At 36.8% G+C, this 16,861-nt stretch overlaps 1 pseudogene; it reads left to right on the forward strand.

The window, feature by feature from the left end:
* LOC103194678 overlaps nucleotides 1–16,861 on the forward strand; it is a 39,697-nt pseudogene that overhangs the window by 4,585 nt on the left and 18,251 nt on the right.

A 16,861-nucleotide genomic window follows, 5' to 3' on the forward strand; every position in this document is an offset into this window, starting at 1 on the left:
CCAGCCTTCTGGTTAGCAGTCAAGTGCCTTAGGCACTACCCTACCAGAGCTCCCAATAGTTACCTCTTTCTTGTGTCCTTCCCTCCCATGCATTCCCCCACCCCCCAGCTATCTCGCTGTGGAAACACTGCCTTTCTGTTCTCCCACAGTTGATCCCTTCAAGGAGTGTATTGAACTGATGTAAATCTTTACTCCCTATGCTTGTCTACTGTTTGGCTGGAAGCCACAAGAATGAGTTCAGTTCCAGACATAAAGAGTAACTAGTAACCCCAGAGTCTCATTAGGCTCTATCAGATCAGCAAATTTTGTCTTTTTGTTATGATTTTAAGTTTTAAGATTTTAAGTTTGTTCCAATTGTTTTCCCACTCTATCCAGGGCCTCTCGCATTGATGCCTTTCTGAGTGGGTGGCAGTGGTAGCAGGGCACATCTAGTTCTTCCAGTCTCATGATCATATAGACTAAGGATCTCATGGTAGTCCCTTGACTGATTGTTTCCATGCATCTTTGGTTTTCTTCATTCTCCTTTGTTCTAGATGAGCAGAGACCCATTGTTGAATCTAGATGGGTATTTGCAGGCTTTTAAGACCCTAGTTGCTATTCACCAAAATAAGATGTGGCACACTGCTTTTGTGTAGTATGTTATGCCAATTGAGATTGATGTCCCCTATCACCATAGTCCTGAGCCCATAGGTCCAAGTGTTCACTTCCTCAGGGTAGCTGGCTTTGGCCAAGAAACGACCACAATGTTGCACCTTGTCAACTCTACTATACACGGGACATTCTTACAACACATACAAATACACATGTAGAAACACCAGTTGCCAACCCTATACATGGTCATGGGCCACTTCCCCCTGTGTAGACATACCTGATCATTCAGCCTGTCCACCTATCTATGCCCCCATAGATCAGTGCTTGCCATCAGTAATAACACAATACTGTACATGCAAAAGGGTTCAACTTTGTTGTCTATACCTCCCATGCACTTCTCTGTCTTCCTCTTCCTCAGTGCCTCTGTGTTGATTACTTGCTTTTGGTACATTGCCCTTCTCTTCACCTAAATCAGTGCTCATCTCTACCTATCTAGCAGTGTTCTTTCTCTTCCTCTCCCATCTCTGGCAACCAACAAAGTTTTCTTCCATCTATAAACTTTTCCTTAACTTTTTGCAATAGTGAACTAATACAATATTTGTCATTCTGTAATTGACTTATTTCATTCTGCATAATGTCCTCTGAGTTCATCCACATTATGCAGTGTTTTGCAGATTCTACATTATTCTTTTGTGTTCCATAATATTCCATTATGTTTATGTGCCATAGTTCAGGTATCCATTCTTCTGTTGATGGGCACTGGGGTTATTTCTATCTTTTTGCTATTGTGAATAGTGCTGCAATGAACATGGATGTGCATATAATGATCTTTTGCTTTCTTCATGTATGATATTCTTAATGTCATACCATAACTTGTTTGGTCTTCAGTCATTGATGTTCAATACATCAAATGTATTCTTCTTGTGGTTTCTATATTCAGCTGGGATATAATCAAGGTCATATTTTGGCTCTTGTGGATTTCTTTTAATTTTCTTCAACTTCAACTTGAAATTGCATATGAGCAATTGATGGTCTGTTCCACACTCAGCTTCTGGTCTTGTTCTGATCGATGATATTAAGCTTCTCCACCACCTCTTTCCACAGATTAGTTGATTTGACTCTTGTATATTCCATCTAGTGAAGTCAAGATGTATAGATAATATTTGAGAAAACAAAACCAAAAAAATACAATCATAGTATTGTAGAGAAAAATCATCTTTCGAGTCCAGCTCTTCCCCTTCGTTGTACATGCAAATAAATTGAAGTCAGAATAGGGAAAGCTACAAATTTAATTATTTGTGAAGACTAAACTCAGAATGCAGATCATGCCAAGATCAAATGGAAAAGTTCTAATAAAAAATTTAGATCATGTGGTAATACTTGAGAATGTGAGAAGTATGCAGGATTTCATGAAACACAGAGAAGATAAGAATAGCCAATTCCTTGAAAGTTCAACCCTGAAAAGTTTCTTCTAAGTAATTCACTTGAGGTTCATTATATTTGTCATATCACTTTGTCTGTCCTGGCCAGCTTGAGATGCCATATCCCTGTCCTACATCATTAGCCCAATGTCCTTCTGCTTATTGACTCCATGTATTTTCATTCTGCTTTGTTTATATATCTTCATCAGAGTATATATCTTGGAGTACAAGAGGGAAGAAGTCTTCTTATCCTTGATATAGTGCAAGGTACAATTACATACTTAATAAATGCCTTAAGATTATGAAAATGATGAAAAGAAGTATGATCCCTTGAATTCACCAGGGAGACTAATATGTCTAGAGCATCTGCAATGTAGAAAGTTTTACACTGTATTACATATAGCTTTCATCTAAACCACTTAAAAAGAGAAGACGACTCTATATGGTAGGTGTGCTTTTAATTCCCTTTTTTGAAGTTGTATAAACATAGTGTGAAAATGACTAAATGATTTTCACAGTATCACACAGCTAGTATGTGGCACAACTTGAATTTAAAATTTGACTATTTGCTTTGCAACAAGCTTTAATTCCTTGGAAAGCTAAGATAAACCAAAACAAAAACCCAATGCCATCAAAATGATTCCAACCAAAGGGACTCTATAGGACAGAGTTGTTATTGTTGCTATGGGCTGTCAAGTCGGACCCGACTCATAGAGACCCCTCTTTGAGTTTCCGAGGCAGTATCACTGAGAAAGTAGATTGTCCTATTGCCCCATAGGGTTTTCAAGGCTGTAATCTTTACAGACTGCCACATCTTTCTCCCACGAAGCAACTAGGACGTTTGAATTGCCAACCTTGTGGTTAGCAGATGAATGCACTCAACCACTGTGAAATTTTCTGGAACTGTATCAGACAGTGTTTCTCTGCTAGTCATAAGGCTTTGAGTGGCCAGTTTTTTACAGAAGAGGACCTGGTCACGTCCTTCTTCCTAATCTGTCTTAGTCTGGAAACTGCTGAAACTTGTCCACCATGGGGGACCCTGCAGGTATTTGAAATACCTGTGGCATAGCTTTCAGCATCACAACAAGTTGCAAAACACCACAATAAGACAGCCTGACAGATGAGTGGTGGACTGTGCCAAGAAGGCTCCTTAAAGCTAGAATAGTCTGGTTAAAATTCATTTGATTTTTAATGCAGGATGAAACATTTACATGCAGCATTTTTGTGGAAATGTATAACTTCTCTTAGTTTGAGTGTTTTGAATTTTAAATTGAGGAGTTGGACAAGATTATTGGTAATGTGCATTCCATCTTCAAAGTGTTATGATTACAGCATGGGCTGAAAATTGAAAATGCAGGGCTATTCAATGCAGCGCCATCTGCTGTTCACTAATTAGATTACCTGATGGCTCAAGCTGAACAAAGGAAAGAAAAAAAATCAGTTAAAAGAACCCCAAAATACATAAGTAATAAAAATGTACTATTTACACAAAATACACCACACTGTGAAATTTATTCATTTTCTTCTGTAATGTTTATAAAGTAGGTGTAAAATATCAAAAACATTACACTAACTCAATGATTGTACAATCTTGCTTACAGAGTTCGACACTACATTGCTGTACAAATGAAGTAGATTATACCTGCACGTTCACATTCACAGTAAAATCAGTAATAAGTCCCATCACACTTCTTATGTAATTAGTGTTAAATACATTTTAATCCCACATAGCTACATGGATTTGAACAGTAACCAGCACTACTGTATTTGAACTGTGTAATTACACACTGGATCTCTCAGTGGCACAAAATGTATAATTACAAAGTTCTCCATGCTATCAAGGAAAAAAAAAAGCTAGTGATGCCAGAGGGGAACTTAAATGGGGTTATGTGGCCTATGTCTAATATATTAACATTATTTCTTATTCAGAAATTGCAAGAGTGTTCCACCAAGTTCATGCCAACAGTTTTCCTTGCTCATAATACAAGTAATTTGCAACTCTACATGGAGTGACACTATTATATTTTGTGCCTTTTGAAACAAGTTCCTAAAAATATTTTCCAAACCCTAAAAATGCATCACTGGTGTTGGTATAATACAAGTTTTCTAGATTCATGAAGCGTAATGTCACAAGAGAGTTAAAGTGAATAAGGAACGCACTGCAAATAAAAAGGAATGCAAGCTAAACACAGGCTGAATGTTACATTTTCTGGTTTTCTTTTTCAATAGGTAAGAAGCTCTACAGTGACTTTCTAAATGATAGAGTTAAATGGTGTGTTTTATTTTGTATAATGCTTGTGACACTTAAATATAAAGTTTATTTAGATTTTTAAAAAATTTAATTGAATAGCTACAGAATTTGAGAGAAGGGGCTTTATAGAAACTCTCATGAAAACCTTAGTGGAGTATAAACTTTGCATTAGCCAGTGAGAGAATGCACTTAAGAAAAGCATCTTGTGCAACAACAGTGAGAGTACCATGTTCAAATCTCAGGAAGTAGCAGTAACACACAATCAGGAGAGTAAATGTTCTAGAGAATGTTGAGGATATTGAATCAAATAAAAAGCACTAGTTTAACCTGGCCTTAGAGGGAAGTCATATGACAAGCAAGTAAAAGTTTCAGATAATTAAAAGTACTATACAAAGGCAAAGAACACTGGTGGCACATAGTGAAAGCACTTGGCTGCTAAGTGAAAGGTCACCAGTTCAAACCCACCAGCAGCTCTATGGGAGAAAGATTTGGCAGTCTGCTTCCATAAAAATTTACAGCTTTAGAATCCCTATGGACCAGTTCTACTCTGTACTTTCAGGTTGCTATGAGTGGAATTTGACTCTATGACAACAAGTTTTTGATTTATACAAATGTAGAAGGTGATGTGATAAAGAAGTCTGGGTAAGGGGAAACTGAGATAAGGTGTTGTTGTCATTTTTGTTAGATGAAGTTGGGTTGGTTCTGACTCAGCAACTCAGAATGAAACATTGCCTAGTCCTGTGCCATCCTCACCATCAGTGCTATGCTTGAGTCATTGTTGCAGTCACTGCGTCAGTCTATCGTGTTGAGGGTCTTCTTCATTTCACTGATCCTCCACTCTACCAAGCATGATGTCCTTCCCCAGGGACTGGTCCCTCGTGGCAATATATCCAAATTACACGTGGCATAGTGGGAGTTCTGGTGGAGTAGTGTTGAAGACATTTGACTACTAACCAGAAGGCTGGCGGTTCAAACCCACCAGCCACTCCTCGGAAGGAAGGTTGGGCAATCCTACTTCTGTAGTGATACCACCTCAGAAACCCAAGGAAGGATCTCTATGAGTCAGAGCCTACTCAACAGCAGCGAGAGTGAGAAAGTCTAGCCATCCTTGCTTCTAAGAAGCATTCTATCCGTACTTCTTCTAAGACAGATTTGATTGTTCTTTTGGCAATCTGTGGTACATTCAACACTCTTCACTAATACCACAAAAAGACAAAAAAGAAAGAAAAAACTAAAATGAATATTGGCAGACATCCTGAAATTTTCTCTTGAATATAGAGTAACTAAAGCAAACTGAAGAAATGAAGTAAAAGAGCTGAATAGAAGATTTCAAAAGGCAGTTCAAGAAGACAAAGTACAGTATTACAATAATATAAAATGTGCAAAGATCTAGAGTTAGAAACCAATAGGGAATAACACACTTAGCATTTCTCAAGCTAAAAACACTGAAGAAAAAAAAATCAAGTCGCAAGTTGCAATATGAAGGATCTATGGACAAAATATTGAATGACACAGGAGGTATCAAAAGAAGATGTAAGGAATGCACAAAGTCATGCTACCAAAAATAATTAGTCAACATTCAATAATTTCAGGAGGTAGCATACGATCAAGGAGCTCTGGTAGCATAGTGCCTGAGGCACTTGACTGCTAACCAGAAGGCTGGTGGTTCAAACCCACCAGCCACTCCTCGGAAGGAAGGTTGGGCAATCCTACTTCTGTAGTGATACCGCCTCGGAAACTGAAGGAGGGATCGCTATGAGTTGGGGCACATAACAACAACAACAACAGCATATGATCAAGAATTAATGGTACTGAAGGAAGAAGTCCAAGTTACACTGGAGGTATTGTCAAAAAATAAAGCTTCAGGATTTGGCAGAATACCATTTGAGATGTTCTAACATCTACTTCCGTAGTGATACTGCTTTGGAAACCCAAGGAGGCGTCATTTTGAGTGGAGTCCTATTCGATGGCACATAACAACAACCACAACAAACAGACACAATGTTGGAAATGCTCACTTGTCTGTGGCAGGAAACTTGGAAGCTATCTACCTGAGCAATCAACTAGAAGAGATCTATATTTGTGTCCATTCCAAAGAAAGGTAATCCAACAGAACACAGACATTATTTTAAAAATAAATAAACAAAATAATGTCACAAACAAGTAAAATTTAATTAAAAAACATTTGTAGAAGCAGATTAGCAGGGAATTGTCAAAAATTCAAGCTGGATTCAGAATAGGATGTACAATGAGGGATACCTGATATTAGATGTATCTTGGCTAAAACCAGACACTACCAGAAAGATAATGATTTAATGTTTCATTGACTATGCAAAAGCATTTGACTGTGTGAATCATAAGAAATTATGGGTAACATTGCAAAGAAAAGAAATTCCAGAACACTTAATTGTGGTCATGCTGAACCTGCTCATAGACCAAAAGGTAGTTATTTAAACAGAACAAGGGAATATCTTGTGGTTTAAAATCAGGAAAGATGTATGTCAGGGTTGTATGCTTTCACCATACTTATTCAATCTGTAAGTAGAGCAAATAATCTGAAAAGTTACTATCTGAAGAACACACAATCATAATGGGAGGAAGAGTCATTAAGAACTCATGCAGATGACACAATCTTGCTTGCTGAAAACGAAAAGGACTTGAAGCACTTTTTGCTAAAGATCAAAGACTTCAGCCTTAGGTATAGATTACACTTCAACAGAAAGAAAACAAAAATCTTCACAATCAGATTCTTAAGCAAGATCATGATAAATGGAGAAAAGATTGATGTCAAGGATTACATTTTACTTGGATTCACAGTCATCCCCCAAAGAAGGAGCACTGAAGAAATCAAATGATTTATTCCATTGGGCAAATCTGCTGGAAAAGAATTCTTTAAAGTGCTAAAAAGCAAAGATGTCACTTTGAGGTCTACATTGCACCTGACCAAAAACTGTGGTATTTTTAATCACCTCATATTCATGTGAAAGACGGACAATGAGTAAGGAAGACCAAAGAAAAACTGATGCATCTAAATTATGGCGTTGGCAAAGATGATACAAGGATGACATTTAGAAAATAAAAGTTGAGCTGACAGCAGCTTTACTGAAGTTAAAGAGAAGAAATTTCAGGCAAGAGGGAAAGTCCTGGGGCCAAGCAAGGAAAAAAACCAGAGGGCCTTAAGCAAAAAGAGTAAGAGGATTATTAGCAGAGATCACTTAGTTACTGGGAGGAAACCATATGAATAGCCTGCGTTACAAAGGAAGCTGGCGTTGTTTGCCAGTTGGATCAGGAGAGGGTCACCGAATCAGGACATCCAAACTAAATGAAATGTGAAAAGGAATCCTTTAATTAAGGAGCCAAATTTCTTTTCCCATATTTCAGAAAAACTATTAAGTATTCTAAATTAAAAGAGCCTATGTTAAAAAGAAATTTGCTTTATCATTGCATGTCCGAATTTTGGACATGTTTCACTTGCCATTTATTTCATTTCTCTGCAATTATATGAGCATTAATGATGAAAAATATTCTATAGTGTGAAATGCTATTTGTAGATTCATACATGATTCGTTTATTCCTGATTTTATTTTTAATCAAAAAGCTTGAAACAAACTTGGATTTTGAATATTAAGCTATCCAACAGAGTCTGGCTTTCCTTTCTATTTTTTAAAGTCAGATATGGAAGGAAATCCTGCCTTTTTTTTTCCCCACTGTAGAAGTTGTGGTCTTTCTTAGAGAGGACCTTTGGCATTATACAGTGCAATGGGAATTAGTTTGGAGATGTTAGCCATGACTCTGCCAGTAACTAGGCATAAGAATTCAGAGAAGTCATTGAATCTTTCTAAACTTTAGTTTCATGCTATGTAAAATGTGATCATACAATATGGCATTTGTCTTAGGCTGGGTTCTCTAGATAAGCAAAACCAGGAAGCAAAACACCTCACACATAGGAGAGAGAAAAAAAAGTATATATCAAAGAAATGGCTATGCAGCTATAGAGACTAGTTAAGTCTCAAGTCTGGGGATCAGATGTCAAGCTGGAGGCCTCTTTCAACTCATGTAGCCTCAGAAGCTGTTGAACTCAAGATTGGCAGGCAATAAAGCAGGCTGTTGGCTTTGAAGGTTGATGAATCCAAGATCAGCAGCTAAAATGGCAGATAGTTGGCTCACAGGCTGCAAAGCAACAATCACAAGTTTGGCAGGTAATACAGCAGGCCACTGGTTCAAGTCCAGATGATAATAAGCCAGATGTTGGATCTGGAGCAAAAAGCCAGAGATCTTTGCCAGGATGTCCATGTACATTGGAAGCAGGCCACACCCCCGAAGGAAATTTCTTTCAACTGATTGGCTGTTCACAGAAGTTATCATTGTAGAGGTGATCATGGAAAATGACTATCTCATAAATGAGACCAGCCTCGTTGACACACAACCTTAATTATAAAAGCATCTCTAATTTTCTTCAGTATTCTCAACAAAATGTTGGCAGTCATACCACTAGCCACTCAGTGGGAGATAGAATAGGCAGTCTGCTTCCATAAAGATTTTCAGCCTTATAAATTCCATGGGGCAATTTTTCTATTGCTATAGGGTCACTGTGAGTCAGAATCACCTTGATGGCAGTAGGTTTGGTTTTATTGGTTTTCTCACATTCTATGATGATTAAATTTCTGTTCTGTCTTCAGAGACACTCTGAACATCTTTTTTCTTATAGTAGAATTTATTCTTGAAGTAGAATATCATTATAATATTTAAAATGCATGTTAAGAATATATTCTTATAAAATATTTCTTAAAATGTGAATATTCTGTGTTTTTCCAAACTTAATGTATTTCCTAATCAAAATACATACTTTCTCCTCTCCCACACATTCCCCAAGTTATTTAATGTGATAACATTGTTATTTCTTATCACAACTGATTTCCTAGTTTTTATATCTGATCATGCTAGCCCTTTAGCCTTCAGACAATCTCAGATCTCCCTAGTATTTTTCTTTCTTTTTCCAAACAGATTTGAAACAATTTGGCACATTTTGTACCCTCACTAAATAATGAATTTGAACTAATAATATTTAGAGAATTGATTTGTCAATGCTAAAATTATCTTTGCTGAATTTTTTCATTGTTTTATTAGATAAATTCTTGTGTTTCATTCCAATGGGATCTTATTTGAAAATCATATAAAATTATTTCTATCTAATTGTGTGGCCTATATTACTTAATAAACACACTTAGAGACACTGATGTGAATAGCTTCTCAAATTTATGACATTGGTGACAATAAATAAATAAATAAATATTTAATTATTTATTTATTATTCTTGACCTCAGATCATTCTCCATAATCCAAACAAACATTTTGAATATACCATAGAAGAGATTTGAAAAAATGCAGTGGTCTCAACATACTTTCTAATCTAGGAAAGCAAACAAAGAAACAAACCAACAAATAACAGAACAAAAAAAGTGCCTATCTTCAAGACTTCAGTTCTTACCTGATTAGCAACAGATACATGGATTGAGGAGAAATATACAATTTCTTTTCTACAGAGAATTGGAACATCTGCCATCCATGTCTGGGGAACATAGAGGAGTTCAGTTCTTACTGGAACATCCTCCTTAGAGAGGATCACTGTTCCTTTGTTATTGTTGTTGTTGTTGTTATGTGCCATCGAGTCGGCCCTGACTCATAGCGACCCCTCCTTGGGTTTCCGAGGCAGTATCACTACGGAAGTAGGATTGCCCAACCTTCCTTCCAAGGAGTGGCTGGTGGGTTTGAACCGCCAGCCTTCTGGTTAGCAGTCAAGTGCTTTAGCCACTATGCTACCAGAGCTCCTCACTGTTCCTTTAGCTCCTATGATTCAGAAACCTTGAAATTTAATCCTCAGAGTGGCAAATAGACTGTAAGAATATACACACATCAAACATAGAAGGACTTATTCTTTTCAAAGACCAAACATAAGATCTAATCCAGGAATAAATATTGGATGCAAGATCAGCAGAAGAACATACTCTTCTTTCAACTTTATAATTAGAAGTAAGAATCAAGCTGAAGAGATGACACCCAGATGGACTCTAGAAATCATGTATACCTTTCTAAATGAGAAGCCAAGAAAACCTGTTTAGAGTTTCCTCTTAAATGTTGTGGAGAGAGACTGAGGTATAGAAACGTCCTTATAGCCACCCTAGCCTAAAGCAGAAACCACTACAACTTGGAGACCAGATCCACCATGAGCACCATCCATGAATGTGACCTGGAAAAAATCCCCCTGGGTGATGATGACTCAAACAGCATAGAATTCAAAATACTAGCCTTTCTATGCTAAACACCATGTCTTCAAGAAGATCTCTACTGTCTTTTTACCAAAGCTGCTGAGAACAAGAAGTGTATCGCAGAAGGGCCTGGGGAGTTGGTCGGCAAATGACTCATGGTCACAGGCATCGAGGCCTTCCAGAAGTTCCCAAGCCAGTGAGAAACGTGTTGCCAAGGAAAAACCTTCTTGCAGAGCATTATTTGGAGGAGGAGAAAAGGAGGAAGATTCTACGGAGATCCATGTTGAGGGATCAACAGAATGTTAGAGTGATTTTCACAGTCAGCATTGGTCTAGATCCCTTTCTAAAGTGGAACAATGCATAGAACCAGAAGCTGTGAATTCCAAAATCATTTCCATTGCCAGTCAAGTTGCTGAAATAGTTCATTCCTGGCCACCTTCAGAAGAGAGCCACACACAGGGAGGAAGCTTCAATTTCAAAGGCAGTTTTGTACTAGAGGGTCTCTCCTACCAGGGCCAAAGCTGTCAGCCTAGAAGAGGAAATAGTAAGAAAGGAAAAAAAAAAAAAAAAATGGGATATCACATGAAGAAATAGACTGAAACATCAATCTATTCATCTAGAATACTCGTTATCCAACTGTGGCCGCATCAGTCTCAGTATAGACTATGCAAGAAATCAAAATGCACAAGACCAATAGAGCACTGAAGTTTTCAAAACCATTAAAATGAGTTCCCATGAATCAAGAGGCATCAGGAGTGGCCTTGATTGTCTCCAGCTAAGAAATGCAGTAACATGGCCTTGACGTCAATGTTTTTCCGGCCCTCCATTCAATGTGTGAAGATAGCTACAAAGACAAGTGGTAGTTCTCATTTCAAATTGTTGAAAACAGTAACCATTATCCTCCATTGGTTTCTTCAAAGTGTATTACAGATGTCTGCTGACTTCATAATGGTGAAATGATAAGGTCTGCATCTACTTTAAAAAAAAAAAAAAAGAAGTAGAATCAAGATCAATCTATTCCCAACCTTTTTTTGTGGCCATAATCTCATAGAGGACTATGAGAAGTAGACCTTAACAGCATGTGGATGGTGTGTATCATTTTCTGTCTATAAGAAGCCTGGTGTTTCTCTTCACATTGTATGACGATTTGTGGGCCGTATGGCACAGTCCTGTGGAAACGGCACATTTCTCCTCCAGAAAGTTGTTTTTCCTTACAGGAAGTACATACATTAAACTTAATCCTGTTGTAGAAAAATTTTGCCTGGCACAAGCTGTTTGGAAGGCACAACCTTCTGTCATATTCATCTCTTCTTAAAATATATCAGAAGGGAAAAGAAGGAGAAGAAACAGGTGGGGAAAAAAAAGAGACAGATGAGAGTATTTATTAAATGCCATTCTGTTAGAATATAAGGTTATCTTTTTTATTTTTACAGCTTTTCTTTTTCATTTTTTCTTTAATTGTGGCCAACTTATATGTAAGAAAATATTTACCATTCCAACATTCTTCATATGTACAATTCAGTGACATTAATTGTGCTCATTATATTGTGCAACTATTACCGTTATGCATTTCCAATATTTTCCATCACCCTTTACAGAAGTTTAGTGTCCCCTAAGCAATGAGTAGGAGCTCTGGTGGCATAGTGCCTAAGGCATTTGACTGCTAACCAGAAAGCTGGCGATTCAAACCCACTAGCCACTCCTCAATAGGAAGGTTGGCCAATCCACTTCCCTAGTGATACCACCTCGGAAACTCAAGGAGGGGTCGCTATGAGTCAGATCAGACTTGACGGCAGTGAGCTGATTTAGAAGAAATGAGAACCCTTTCTGCCCTCCCTCATGTTTAGCCCTGGTTGTCACTAATAAACTTAGGTCTGTATACCCTTTCCTATTACAGATATTTGATATAAATGGAATTATACAATATTTGTCCTTTTGTGACTAACTTATTTCACTCATCATGATGTTTTCAAGGTTCACCCATGGGAACCTTGTTGTAGCAATGTTGTAGCAAGATTTCATTTCTCTTACTTTTACTCTAACTTTATAGATGATTCAGGAGTTTTTTAATTTGCCCAAGGCACCCTATTGATTAGATTTAGTGTTCTTACTAACCTTATAACCCTTTCTACATTCCAGAGTTCCAGAGAAATTATCTGGTGGGTTTCTAGTACTTTCTCACACCCATGGGAAGATAGTTCATTGATTCATAGCATGATATTAACTACAAAAAGAACACCATGCCAGTCATTGTCAGAATTAGTGAAGGAACTAAATAGCTTCTGAAAACTATTCTCTATGCTACTGATTCTGTGAAACTCATGATGATTACTGTCATGAACATAAGCATTTTCTACTTTTACTATATGACATGTACACAACTGAGTTGGTTTTTTCAATCTGTTTCATGAAAATTTTACTATTGAAACCTCAATTCATGAAAGCTAGTATATCCAAGTTGAAGTGAATATAAATCATCATTGGATGTTTTTGTGCTATGTGTTCCATAACACTTGGTCTACTTATTCTTGTACTGTGCTAGGTAATCCAGTTCTCTTGTCAACACCCTGGGGAAAGAATGATATATCACAGGAGGTGTGTGTGTATGTATGTTGGCAGTAGGGGTTGGGGCAATAACAAGAACACACTTGGAGAGAGAAGCCTGTCTTCCCCAAAAAAAATAAGAATTATTTGATTCATGACCAGAAATGTCCCTCCAGACGAGAAGAGTATTTAAACTATGAAATCACAGGGTTACAAGAAACTTTTCTGGATAACAGCCAATGATTTTGGGGTGAGACACATCTCTGAGACATTAAGTCAGACCAAATGTATTCTTTTTATGTAAGAAGGACAGGAAGGAAAGTAAATCAGATGGCCTGGTTTCAATACATGGTAAAATGTTCTTTAGGTTTTTTGTTTTGTTTTGTTTTGTTTTGTGGGAGGGGGGAAGGTGCTATAAGGGAAATTATATTTAAGATGAAGATATATTACTGACAGGAATTTAAAGGTAAATCCATTTCTAATGAAAAATAAAGATTATGGCAAATGCTGAACTGAACGTAAATGTCTGAGTTTTTATTACAACTATACACTTAAAAAAAAAAGAAGAAGAAGAGCTACTGGGTACATTTGACATATGTGTTGGTAGAATCTATTAGGCAAAAGGCCCAAATTATCCAGTATTTAATATGTATATGTATCACAACAACAACATGTGTGTGTGTGTATACAGATATTTATCATTAATATAACATGCAAGTATAATCTTACTGCAAATAATTCAAAAATGGTTGCAGCAGTATATAGACAGAACACTTCCAGAAATGCAAGTTGGGTTCAGAAGAGAATGTGGAATGAGGGATATCATTGCTGATGTCAGATAGATCTTGGCTCAATGCAAAGAATACCAGGAACATGTTTATTTGTGTTTCATTGGCTATGCAAAAGCATTCAAATATGTGGATCATAAAAAATTATGGATAACATTGAGAAGAGTTAGAATTCCAGAACACTTACTTGTACTCATGAGGAAACTGTACGTAGACCAGGAGGCAGTCATTTGAACAGAACAAGGGGATAGTGCATGGTTTAAAATCAAGAAGGAACTATGAGAGGGCTGTATCTTTTCACCATACTTATTCAATCTATATGCTGATCAAATAATGCAAGAAACTGGGCTATATGAAGAAGAACGGGGCATCAGGATTGGAGGAAGACTCATTAACAACCTGCAATACAGAGATGACACAACTTTGTTTGCTGAAAGTGAGGATGACTTGAAGCACTTCCTGATGAAGATTGATGATTATAGTCTGTAGTATGGATTACACCTCAATATAAAGAAAACAAAAATCCTCACAACTGGACTAATAAACAGCATCATGATAAATGGAGAAAAGATTGAAGCTGTCAAAGACTTCATATTACGTGGTTCTACAATCAACATCAATGGAAGCAGCAGTCAAGACATCACAAGACATATTGCATTGGGCAAGTCTGTTGCAAAAGATCTCTTTCAAGTGCTGAAGAGCAAAGATGTCTCCTTGAAGACTAAGGTTCTCCTAACCAAGGCCATGGTATTTTCAGTCTTCTTGTATGCATATGAGAGCTGGACAATGAATAAGGAAGACAGAAGAAGAGTCTATGCTTTTGAGTTGTGGTGTTGATGAAGAATGCTGAAAGTACCATAGGCTGCTAACAGAAATAACAAATCTTTCCTAGAAGAAGTGCAGCTAGAATGCTCTTTGGAAGTGAGAATGGCCAAACTTCATCTCACCTAATTTGGTCATATTATTAGAAGAAACCATTCCCTGGAGTAGAATATCATGCTTGGTAAGGTGGATGGCCAACGAAGGGGAAGGCACTCAACAAGATGGATTGACACAATGGCTGCAGTGATGGGCTCAGGTATGGTCGGGATCATGAAGATGGCACAAGATTGGGCAACGTTTTTCATTCTGTTGTACATAGGGTTGCTATGAGTCAGAGACAACTTGCTGTAACTGTTTTTGAAATATCTTCAGTAATATTTTATTTGCATGCAATATTAATGATATTGTTCAATAATGTCCACATTCTGTGGGATCACCTTTCTTTGGAATGGGTACAAATATGGGTCTCTTCCAGTCATAGATATAAATACATATTTTTAATGAACTAACCAAATGCTCATTAGTTCTATCTGGGTTTAATGGAAGTGGCATGAGATGGTTTAAATAAATTATGTGTGGTTTCTCAAAGGAAATTGTTAAATGGTGGTACACTGAATGTTCCATGTCATTTTTGCAGTGGGAAGGCCATTTTAAGACTATTCCCTAGTTAGAAATTCTATCTTTACTCAATGGGAGATTCTAAAAATACTCTGCCCCTCTTGATCATAGTTAGAGCAGAATGTAAAGAAAACATAAAAGAATTCAAAATACAGGGAGGGAAAATAAGCCATAATATCTCATAAATGGAATGAGAAAACAATATCTGGGGAAATAATTTATAGAAGGTGGTTGGAAAGTCCATTGGAGAGAAGCAGATTTTCCTCTGCCAAATAACTTAATAAAATTCTGAAAAAGAGTATAGAGAATGAGGATATGATTGTTGGGTTATTGATTTAAAAAAAAAGTAACATTTTAGCATAGAACTCTATGGAGTAAGTATAGTTTAGAAATGCACAAAAGATTTAGTAGAAACTGACAGAAGAGAATAAAGATGAAAAAAGAATAGAGAAAACTGTCTAACCCCATTGGCTAGCCAGTTTTATAATGAGAAAGAATTGGAAACTTACACTCTGAACTCACTATAAGACATTTATAGTTCATGATATATAATAATGCTCTCATTGACTATAGTGCGAGAAATTTATAGTTTTCTGCCCATTGTTTAGGTTCTTTTTTCAGATAATCTTTGATCTTCTATATAAAGGCCCAAAGTAAAGATAGCACTTCTATTTTGAAAAATAGCTGGGACAGGAGAGACAGAATATAACTATTGCACTTAATTAAGCAAGACAGCATTTGGAAGAGGTGGGGAGAAAAAGAGACTACCAGGCTTTTGCTTTTGTGGTGCTTTTACATTTCGGAAAAGGAGTTAGCAAATGTTACTGAACAATCTATTCCTTGTCACTTCCATATTTCATTTGAAAGCACAACTTTTTTTATTTTTTATTTTTTTTTTAGGCCTTTGTTATCTATTCTAACTAATCTTACCTTTCTTCTTCATGTCACTTTTTTATTCTTTAGAATTTTCTTTTCATATTTAATCAAACTAATGCAATAAGTAGCTTGAAGCACTCATATTTATAGATAAAATACTAGATGTTGATACTACTAGGATTCTACTATTTTCAAAGTATATGTTTTAGTATACAACTCAATCACACACATTCTGTACATCTAATAGAAATAATTTCAATTTATTCCAACTTCTTGTCTGATATACCCAGGTACAGATCAAAGTACAATTTACCCTTGAACAACATGGGTTTTAATTGTGGAGGTTCATTTATACAGGATTTTTCTTGATAAGATATGGACCTTGGATAAATCCAAGTGATAATGAACATCACACCAGAAAAATTAACAGGCGATGAGTGCTCCTGAACCAGTGCCAGACGATGAGGAAGAAGACATAGAAGCAGCAGTGCCAGAAAACAAATTTACTTCAGACAACCTGACAGAAGTGTTCCAGTTATTCAAGACTGCTTTTAACTTCTCTTATGATGCAGAACCTTCTATGATACTGCACCAAAACTAAAGTGAACAGTGAAAGAAAGATTGGTACTGTATAGAAACATTTTTAGAGAAACGAAAAGGCACAACACCAGACAGAAATTGTGA

Source organism: Orycteropus afer, unplaced genomic scaffold (genome assembly GCF_000298275.1).
Source record: "Orycteropus afer afer isolate SDZICR_OR568_19922 unplaced genomic scaffold, OryAfe1.0 scaffold00047, whole genome shotgun sequence".
NCBI classification, from domain to species: Eukaryota; Metazoa; Chordata; class Mammalia; order Tubulidentata; family Orycteropodidae; genus Orycteropus; species Orycteropus afer.